The 9,268-nt window shown below is 28.6% G+C and overlaps 1 long non-coding RNA gene across 1 annotated transcript; it reads left to right on the top strand.

Moving 5' to 3' along the window:
* The first annotated feature begins 1,187 nt into the window (after positions 1-1,187).
* LOC149889127 (uncharacterized) lies at positions 1,188-6,955 on the top strand. The gene is made up of 3 exons (XR_016452715.1): positions 1,188-3,149; positions 3,270-4,061; positions 5,710-6,955. It is a non-coding gene; the product is annotated as an uncharacterized LOC149889127 (long non-coding RNA).
* Positions 6,956-9,268: the final 2,313 nt, after the last annotated feature.

Raw genomic sequence — 9,268 nt, 5'->3', positions numbered from 1 at the left:
TTAAAAAAAAATTTTTAAAAGAGTGTATAATCGTAGATCATAAATATCAATAAAGAGCTTTTTAAAATTATTTTATTTTTATCATTATCTTTTTAACGTAAATTTGCTGTTGACAATTTTGTTTATTGATCAGGTATTTATTGAATGGCTTTCAATTTACCAAGAGTCATCTTATATATATATATATATATATATATATATATATATATATATATATATATATATATATATATATATATATATATATATATATATATATATATATACATATACATATACATATATATATATATATATATATATATATATATATATATATATATATATATATATATATATATATATATAAGCATAAGTTATTATTTTTTTAAAAATTAAAGCTAAAATTTTAAATAATTTTTACTTTAAGAAAAAAATCAAAAACTTTCTCCCAACGTTTAAACTTGGAGATAGAACAAAATAATTCTAACCTCGCGATATATATATATATATATATATATATATATATATATATATATATATATATATATATATATATAATGTTAGGGTAGGTTGACCGTTTTTTTGAATATCAAATTGAGTAATGTTGCAGTTACTGTAACTAGGATATAACAACAACTCCGCCAAATTTCAGGAATACTGTATTAAAATGGCTGACGGATTTGTACTTAAAGTTCTCAATTATGGATTAACATTGTTATTTGCTAAAAAGTTTTGAACTTCTGTCTTTGAAATTTTAAATTCCAAACAAGTTTTTTTTAAATTCCAAACAAGTTATCTTGTTTCAATGATATATGTTAACTAGATGTCTAACTTCACAAAAAATTCCGTAAGAAAAAGTGAAGCAAGTTTTTAAAGCTTTTAAATGCCGGTAGCCGTTTTATTTAAACTGACAATAATTCATATTTGTTTTGCTTTTATTCATACATTTGTTTTGCTTTTATAATTGCATGATTTCAGGCTGGCAAAACAAACCTGAATGGACAAAAATTTGATTCACTGCGTAAGCGCGAGTTAGATATCTGGTTTATATATTATTGTTTTGTTTCAAAATATCTCGTTTTGAATATATAATGCAAACAATAAAATGTTTGTTAAGTTACAGGAGCCAATCAAATTTAGCGCATCTGGCGATTGTTAAATGAATAAACCGATATATATAAAGTAGTAAACAAAAGCTTCAACAAGAATTACAAACTTTGTCAACAATAAAAAAATGCCGAAAATTACAGTTGCAACTAGTACATCTAGTAAACGAAAAAAAAACTGGAAAGAAGTAAGGTGGTTATCCATGTGAATATTTATGACGGAGTCAAGTCAACTGACAGACAGGTTATTCAGTACTACTATCCTATTCATTCAAACCCAACTGCAAACATCATAGAGGTTATTGAGCAAATTAAAAATGATTTAAAATCAATTTGGGCTGCAGTGAATCCTAATTTACCCCTAATAACTGACAAATCTGTTGCTAGAAAAATAAAGGATCTTCTCACGCAAGTGAAAAACATAAATAGTAAGATAAATCGTTAGTAATCGTAATTTATCGCAAGGTAGAGCAACTACCAAACAAAATCTGGATGCGAATTTGGATAAGCTTTTTGATATTTCTGCTTGCTCTTGCTCGTTTGATATTATACCTTGCAGTGATTGAAAAGTATCATGCAATTAATCAAATTGCTCTGAAAAACATACTGTACGTATTTGCTCTCAAAATGCAAAAGTGCTTCTTGAAGATAGAGTTTATCTTCGAGTTCAGAGGCAGAAAACTGGTCCAAAAAGAGCACAATAACTTTTTTCAGTTGATAGAGTAGCTTTCAAAAGGTAATTGATTATGCAGAATCTCTCAAACAACATTCAAAGTATGATCAAAAATTTAAAAATTCGAAAAAACTAACTATTCAACTGAAGCTGAGGTAAACTTATTTTAACTTTCTCGATATATTTTAAGTACACGCAAATTGAAAACTTTCTCGATATATTTTAAGTACACGCAAATTGAAAACCCATTTTTTATGCTGCAATTTCTTTCAGGAATAAGCTGAACCAAATAAGAAATTTTCTGTAGACTACAACTTAACTAAACTTCCCAGGTTTGCAATGGAATTAGTCAGAAATGAGTGTTCGTCAAACTTTACTGCAGCTCTTGCAAATACTTTACGACATGACATTAAACATATCTTGAAAAAAAATGCTGCATCAGTGACATTTGATTAACAAGTGCAAATTAGAAAGGGATGAAGCTCAAGTAAAGATAGTGAAGGTAAAGATCTGGAAAGAAAAATCAGTTAATTTGCCTTTGTGTGGATAGCAAACTTGATAAGACCGCTCAAACTTCTAGCAAAATAGACTCACCTGAAGGGGAGTTTATTTTGCTAGAAGTTTGAGTGTCTTATCAAGTTTGCTAAAAAATCTATTGAACTTGATCATCACCTCACATTTCCTTAGGAATATTGAAAATTTACTGGAACCTTTTTGACTCATAGAACAATTCCTATTATTGGCGCAACTGGTTTAATACTTGCAAAAGAGACGCTCTATTTAAAAAACTAGATGGTATAACAACTGGACCAGGAAGCTCTAGTGACCTTCTTGGTAAAATATGTGCTAAAAATATTCAGGATTCACATCAAATTCACATTTGCACCTGTCACAAATTCTACAGTTGATGGGTATATTCCAAAAGAAGTACTGAAAGACCTTAGTATTGATCAAAGACTTTTACTTGAGCATTGCAAAGGAAAATAGGGTCTTGTAAAATTGCTGATAACTGGAATGCTTATAGATATGGCCCACTTAACAATGCAAGGTGGTTGACACTAGCTACTTGCATTCTCTTTTTATATACAAGAGATAATCAACAAAATTAGACTTTAAAAAACTAGTCTACTTTTATGTTCAGGTTTATGCTCCAGCATAGTTTGAAATAAAGACTTTATCTGCAGCTGCAAGACTCTCCTCGCCTTCTTTTCTGCTATCGTTCGACTAAATATTCTCTCACTTAATGATGTTATATGTATCGTAAAGCAGAACAATTAAAAGAACGCATTCTGCCAAAGATCTGAAAATATTTTCTAAGCCATGGTTAAAGATGATAACAATAAGATCCGAAATCATAGTTTTCAATCAATACTGACTCTTAGACAAAGGTATCTTTTAAAATTATTTAATTGACTTAGTAACTTAAATAAAGAAATTATTTTTTTATTCTTTTAAACACAATCAGTATTGATCATAACGCAGTATTAATCACAACTTTTTGTTTACAGAATAAACTTGGCCGATTTGCAAAATAAATTGAAAAAAATTCCTGTAATAAATTTTAATGCCAATCGCTGGTATGAGATGATTGACCTCACTGCTCTCCAGACGTTACGGAAACTCCTACTACGCAAAAGTTTATAATTCAAGAGATTCAATACTTCGTAGACAATTGTGAGGCGGAAGAATAAAGTTAAAAAAAAAACAACGATATGAAAAAACGTACACGACATGATTCGTCGAACCTTCATATAAATAAATGACAAAGCAAAAAGAAAAAAGTAAAAACAACAACTATGAAAAGACGTACACACGGAGACTTATTCAACCTGTCATTTAAATAAATGATAAAGCGAAAAGAAGAAAAGTTAAAAAATAGTAACTAAGAAAAGATATCCACACAGAAACTTATTCAACCTGTTATATAATTAAATGATGAATAAGTAACGTATAATAAGTAATAATAAGTAACTGAAAACAACCAAAAACTATAAAAGGGTCAAAAAAAGAGGAGAAGAGAGGGAGTAGGAGACGGATAGAAGGAAGGAGACGATTTTTTGATTAGAGATAAAAGAGACTTTTTAGAAAGTTGTTAAGAAGAATTTTAAAAGAGAGAGAGAATTTTTGTAGTAGAAAAAATATTTGAATAAACAAGTTTTAAAAGAGAAATAGGAGAAAATAATTAAATTGAAATCAGAAAGAAGAAAAACCAGAAGTTTCAAAAAAAGAAGAAATATTGGAAGAAGAAGAATCAAAAAGAGGAGTAATTGATTGAAACAGTAACGAACGCTACAAATAGAGTAAGAGATGAATATATGTATTCATATAACATAATGAATAAAAGAGTGCTAACCATTACACACTAATACAACGTTTATTGAGCTATATTGTATAGTAAAATATACTAAGGACGGCAAACATAATCATAACCCTTTACTCATAAGACAAGAACATACATCCCTTAATCCTAAACCTTACTAGAGCTATAAACAGACTAACACTTAAACCAACCAACCAACAAACATTAAATCACTAAAATATTTATAATCGTTAAAGACGCCCTCTTCACACGAGTCTGTTAGGCTAGATATTCCGGACTTCTCATCTCAATCCCCCAGTGTTTAGTGAACTGTTAAACTAGTATCGGAAGCATCCCATTACGTTTACGGGTTTGAGAATCGACACAGCTTCATCTTGAAATAAAGCTTAGAAGAAAGATCCGTCAAGCATATATGTCAAAAGGATATCAGTCCCACTGATATGATGATATTTTTGAAAAGATTCGAAAAGTTGCTAAATTAGATAAACAACCTTTTATAAATTTAAAACCATTGATGATAAAAATGGCGTTTTGAAAATTTTTTCACATATCTTTACAGTTGAAAATATTAACTTCCACTTATCGCTTTGTTTATGGCGTTTCTGAAATCACCATAAACTTTAATGTTAAATGCGCAAATCATTTTTTATCAAAAAATAATGAAATTTTTTTAGGTCACTTATTTCAATATACATATATATATATATATATATATATATATATATATATATATATATATATATATATATATATATATATATATATATATATATATATATATATATATATATATATATATATATATATATATATATATATATATATATATATATATATATATATATATATATATATATACAGTCATATGCAGTCATAAACTGGAGCCATGTGTCGGCCATCTAAAATGTTTATGGCATTTTCATGAAGAAGGCTTCAGTTTTTTAGCAGTGTGATTTGGCTCTTTATCTAATTGAAACATAAAAATGTTTTCCAAATCTAAGTCTGATTTTTTTAGTCCTAGGCTTTATATTTTTGTCCAAAACCCTTTAAAACAATCATGAATGTTAAATTTCATGGTTTTGTCAATAGATTCTAGTTTACCAGCACGATGCCATGCCATTGAAACCCATGCTATTAAACTTTCCACACGAGTTTATAACATTTCTTTTGATCGAAATCAAATGTAAAGTTTTTTCCCTGTTTTCTCACTTTTTGTGTTATATCGCAATTCTTTAAGTCAAATTTGGATTTATTAGCCTAAAGAGTTTTTTTACAAAAAGATAACAGCATTAAAAAAATACTTTTTTACAAAATTCAGATCTTTCTTCTGCGGGAAAGGAAAACAAAAGAAATTGTTAACAATGGTTTTATTTTTTACTCTACTCAAACACATTATTTATTTGAGTGAAGAAATAATTCACAGACTTGTCGCAAACATTATTTAATGAACTATTATCATTATATCGGTATAGATACAAGTGAAGTCCTGGTCAGTATTTCAAAAACAGTTTTAATCATTAATTGTGTAACTGTTTTACTTTTCTTTCAATAGGACATGTGTGTCCGCCTGCTGAATTGTATTTAAAAGATTAGAGCCATATTGTCTAATTTATCTTTTTCCTATTTAGAGTATGACGGAAGCAATACTTATTGCGTCATTGACGTGTTGGGCAATCGGAGCTATTTTAAATGGGATTGGGTTATTTCTTTTGTTAAACTGCAAGAATTTGGGAATTGGCTTAACACAACGGTGTATACTCATCAACCTCTCCTTCATTAACTTTTGCTTGAGCATATTGCTTGCAATCGAAATTATTTTAGATACTTTAATGGTTTCTGAAGTGAATTTATGTAAACTTATTGTACATGCGTGTGTATTGATTGTTCATACTGGATATTATTTCGCCACTTTTTGGTTGATAGTTGACAGGTATTTGCATATCAAGCTGAATATAAGATACGTCATCTTGTGGTCTAAAAACAAAACAGTAACAGCAACGATCTTTTTATGGATATTAATGGCATTGGTAGGAAGCTTATTTGCAGTTTATGCGCAGAGTAATTTCCTCTGTGCTTGTGCTGCTTTTGACTTAATTGTTCTCTCATTTTCCGGCTACGTTTACTTCTACGCTTTAATACTGTTTAAAAAGCAGAGGACTAGAGTTCGCTCCAATCAAAACTATAAAAGTATATTTAAGGGGTTTGGATTAACTGTTATCATACTAGCAGTGTATGCTGTGCTAGTTGCAATACCTGACATAATGCTTGCAGTTGGAAATGTTTACAGGAACATTAGCTACATAGCATATACGGAGTGGTACTCATTCATAGTTTACCCGTTATCATTATGGACTGATGCGTTAATCTATATTTTTTTAGCTCCCAAAGTAAGACATTTACTGAAAAATAAACTTAAGTATTTCTTCATCAATAGGAGTGTCTTTAAGGAGAGAATTGATTTGTGCTACATAAAATCATGAACAAAGTTAATGACTTAAAGATTGTTCATGAACTCAAAATAATGATAATTCGGAGAAGAATATCATCAATTTCCAAGCGCACGTTTCGTAATCAACTAGAAGAAAGATTTGAAGTTAAGTGAATTATTCCCCTGAGGGCGACACAAGAACAAGTAATGAAGATGTAATGAAATAATGACATTTCACTTAACGATAATTCGTCAACGATGTTTAGTGAACCACTTCAGGAATGTATTAAAAAAGTCAGTTTATACCTATTCAATGAAAAAAGGACCTGAAGAACAAAAGAACATAAGTTTTTAAGGACAACATTTTTCAAGTAAATATTAAATTTAATGAATTTCTTTTCTGCAACTCATAGTAAAAATTGTATTTATAAAATCACAAACTCACTTGTAAAAATATCTACACACATTTATAATGTGAAATATTGAGAATCTCACAACTATGTCCTGCTTTTCTTAAACCCTTTTCTTAATTCTTTTCTTTCTTACTCCTAATGACAGTTGTCATAAAAGCAATCGAGGTTTTTGAAGTGGCTGTTATTTAGGAATATATGTAAAGAGGTTGAAAACTGTCATTGACGTTTATTTTCTAGCTAATGCTATACTACTATATGCTATGACACTAGCATCCTAAAATATAGTATAAAGTAAACTAGTTACATTCAAGACGATCCCTTATTTCCAGCCGAAGTACCACCGTTTATACTAACCATTGGCGTTTAACATTTCCTTTAGAACGTAAAAGTTACCAACTTCAGTCTTAAAGATAAATCCTATTTTCTTGAGTCTGTTGAAACAGAATTCCTTATGCAGTTTAATCAGAAAAGTTTTTGATATTTATACTTCATTTTTTATTACTTCTTCTTACTTCAAACATAAATTTCTTACTTAAAACTTGTTGTAAAGATAAGTTAAACGGTTATAATTGAACAGTACTTATTCTGTGGAAAGTATTTAAAGGTTGAAATAAATTAAAGGTATTTTAGGTGTCTTTTGGCGCAAACTATTTTTAAGCAGTTGACTCCTCATTAATACTTAAGAACAAAAATACTTTTTCTTTTGAGTTATGTTGAGTTATGACATCTTGAGTAGGCGTTTGATTTTCATAATTATGAAATTATTTCATCGAACACTTTATCAGCCGTAAGACTTGGGAATTCTTCACAAATATTGGATGTTTTCTTCTCCAGAATTTCCATGTTTTTTTTTATAGGTTTGAATATAAATGAAGCTGGCTTAGTAATTCAAGTTTATGTTAAAAGCAAACAAAATCTAAGAACGTTATAAGCTCAGAGTTTAATTTGATATTTGATAAAAATGAACATAAAGTTTTTGATTTTTGTAAAGTTGAAGTCATACTTTTGAAAATGCAGGTAAACAAGCCAAAAAAGGCCAGCGAAAAGAAAAGCGCTGATTAATTTATAAAGTACGTGTACTTTGTGTTGGATGTTGGGCTGGTCAAGACAAATATTACAATGACAGCTCGCTAGAGCCTTACTTAAACTTAAGAAACTATGAACTAAAGAGACCTTCAGGTTTTAGTCGTGGCACTCAAACTAAACCTTTTGTTTATAGCAGTACAACCCATATAGTTTTAGAAAAAAAATCTCTTTGAAATCAAAATACGTTGCTATCATATTTATTCAAGTTACAAATAACTTCAAAAAAATGTAAAGAAAATTCTTAAAATTCTTAAAGTCTTAATATAACGCTGGTTCTCAAGCTTCTAATGTGTAAAGGTAGTTTCTCGATACAAGCCAGCCAGATGTTGTTCTTTTATATATACCTATACACTTTATATATACTTATATACTTTATATATACTTATACACTTTATATATACTTATACACTTTATATATACTTATACACTTTATATATACTTATACACTTTATATATACTTATACACTTTATATACACTTTAACAGTATATTACAGAGAGCTCAAACAAAAATCAACTCAGATTTTTTTCTCACGAAAGTTTTATTTTTGTTAACATATTAAACTTATTTTAAAACATTTTAAAATTTTACAGTTAACTGACCATTTTATGGTTCATAAATTTGTTAACTAATTTGGATTCATGATTTTTTTTGCTAGTAGAGTTTTCAAATAAATTTGTAAATGAATTTTTTTTTTTTCCTGCAAAAAAAAAATATATAGATTAACAAATGTTTTCTTTTTCAAAAATCTTTCGCTGCTAAATATTTAATGAGATATTTTTTAAAAAATATTTCTTAAAAAATCGGCCTCTTTGTGTGACAGAAAAAATTTTGATCAAAGACTTTTTTCACCTGTGGTCCTCATTCTTTAGAAATGGTTTGCTTTGCTTCTGCTTCGCAAATTCGGCCGTGCTCCATTCTTTTTCACTTTCACTCCTGCAAAATTGTTACAAATGATTTCTTTAGCCTTAACTGTTAGCTCCGCCACTGTTAGCCAATTACTACATGATGAGAAAATATTCAAAACATTAAGAAAGTAAATTATAAAAAGATTATTAGATCCCCTGCTCGTCTGTAAAAATCAACTGAAAATATTAGAACGATTTTCGAATTTCAAACTTTGATTTTGGCAATCTTTTGAAATACACCAATCGTGATGCAGAAGCTCAGTTTGTAATTGTGAAGTGCAAATTGAAACCAAAACAAGACTTAATATAATGTTATAAGTTTAAATATAAAAAAAAGGCAAAATTATTTTTTG

The sequence above is a fragment of the Hydra viridissima genome, unplaced genomic scaffold (genome assembly GCF_058129835.1).
Source record: "Hydra viridissima isolate aposymbiotic clone 2 unplaced genomic scaffold, HvirCarnegie_v1 scaffold_5, whole genome shotgun sequence".
NCBI lineage: Eukaryota > Metazoa > Cnidaria > Hydrozoa > Anthoathecata > Hydridae > Hydra > Hydra viridissima.
Note: the sequence above shows the minus strand (reverse complement) of the source record. Positions and strands in the feature narration are given on the sequence as shown.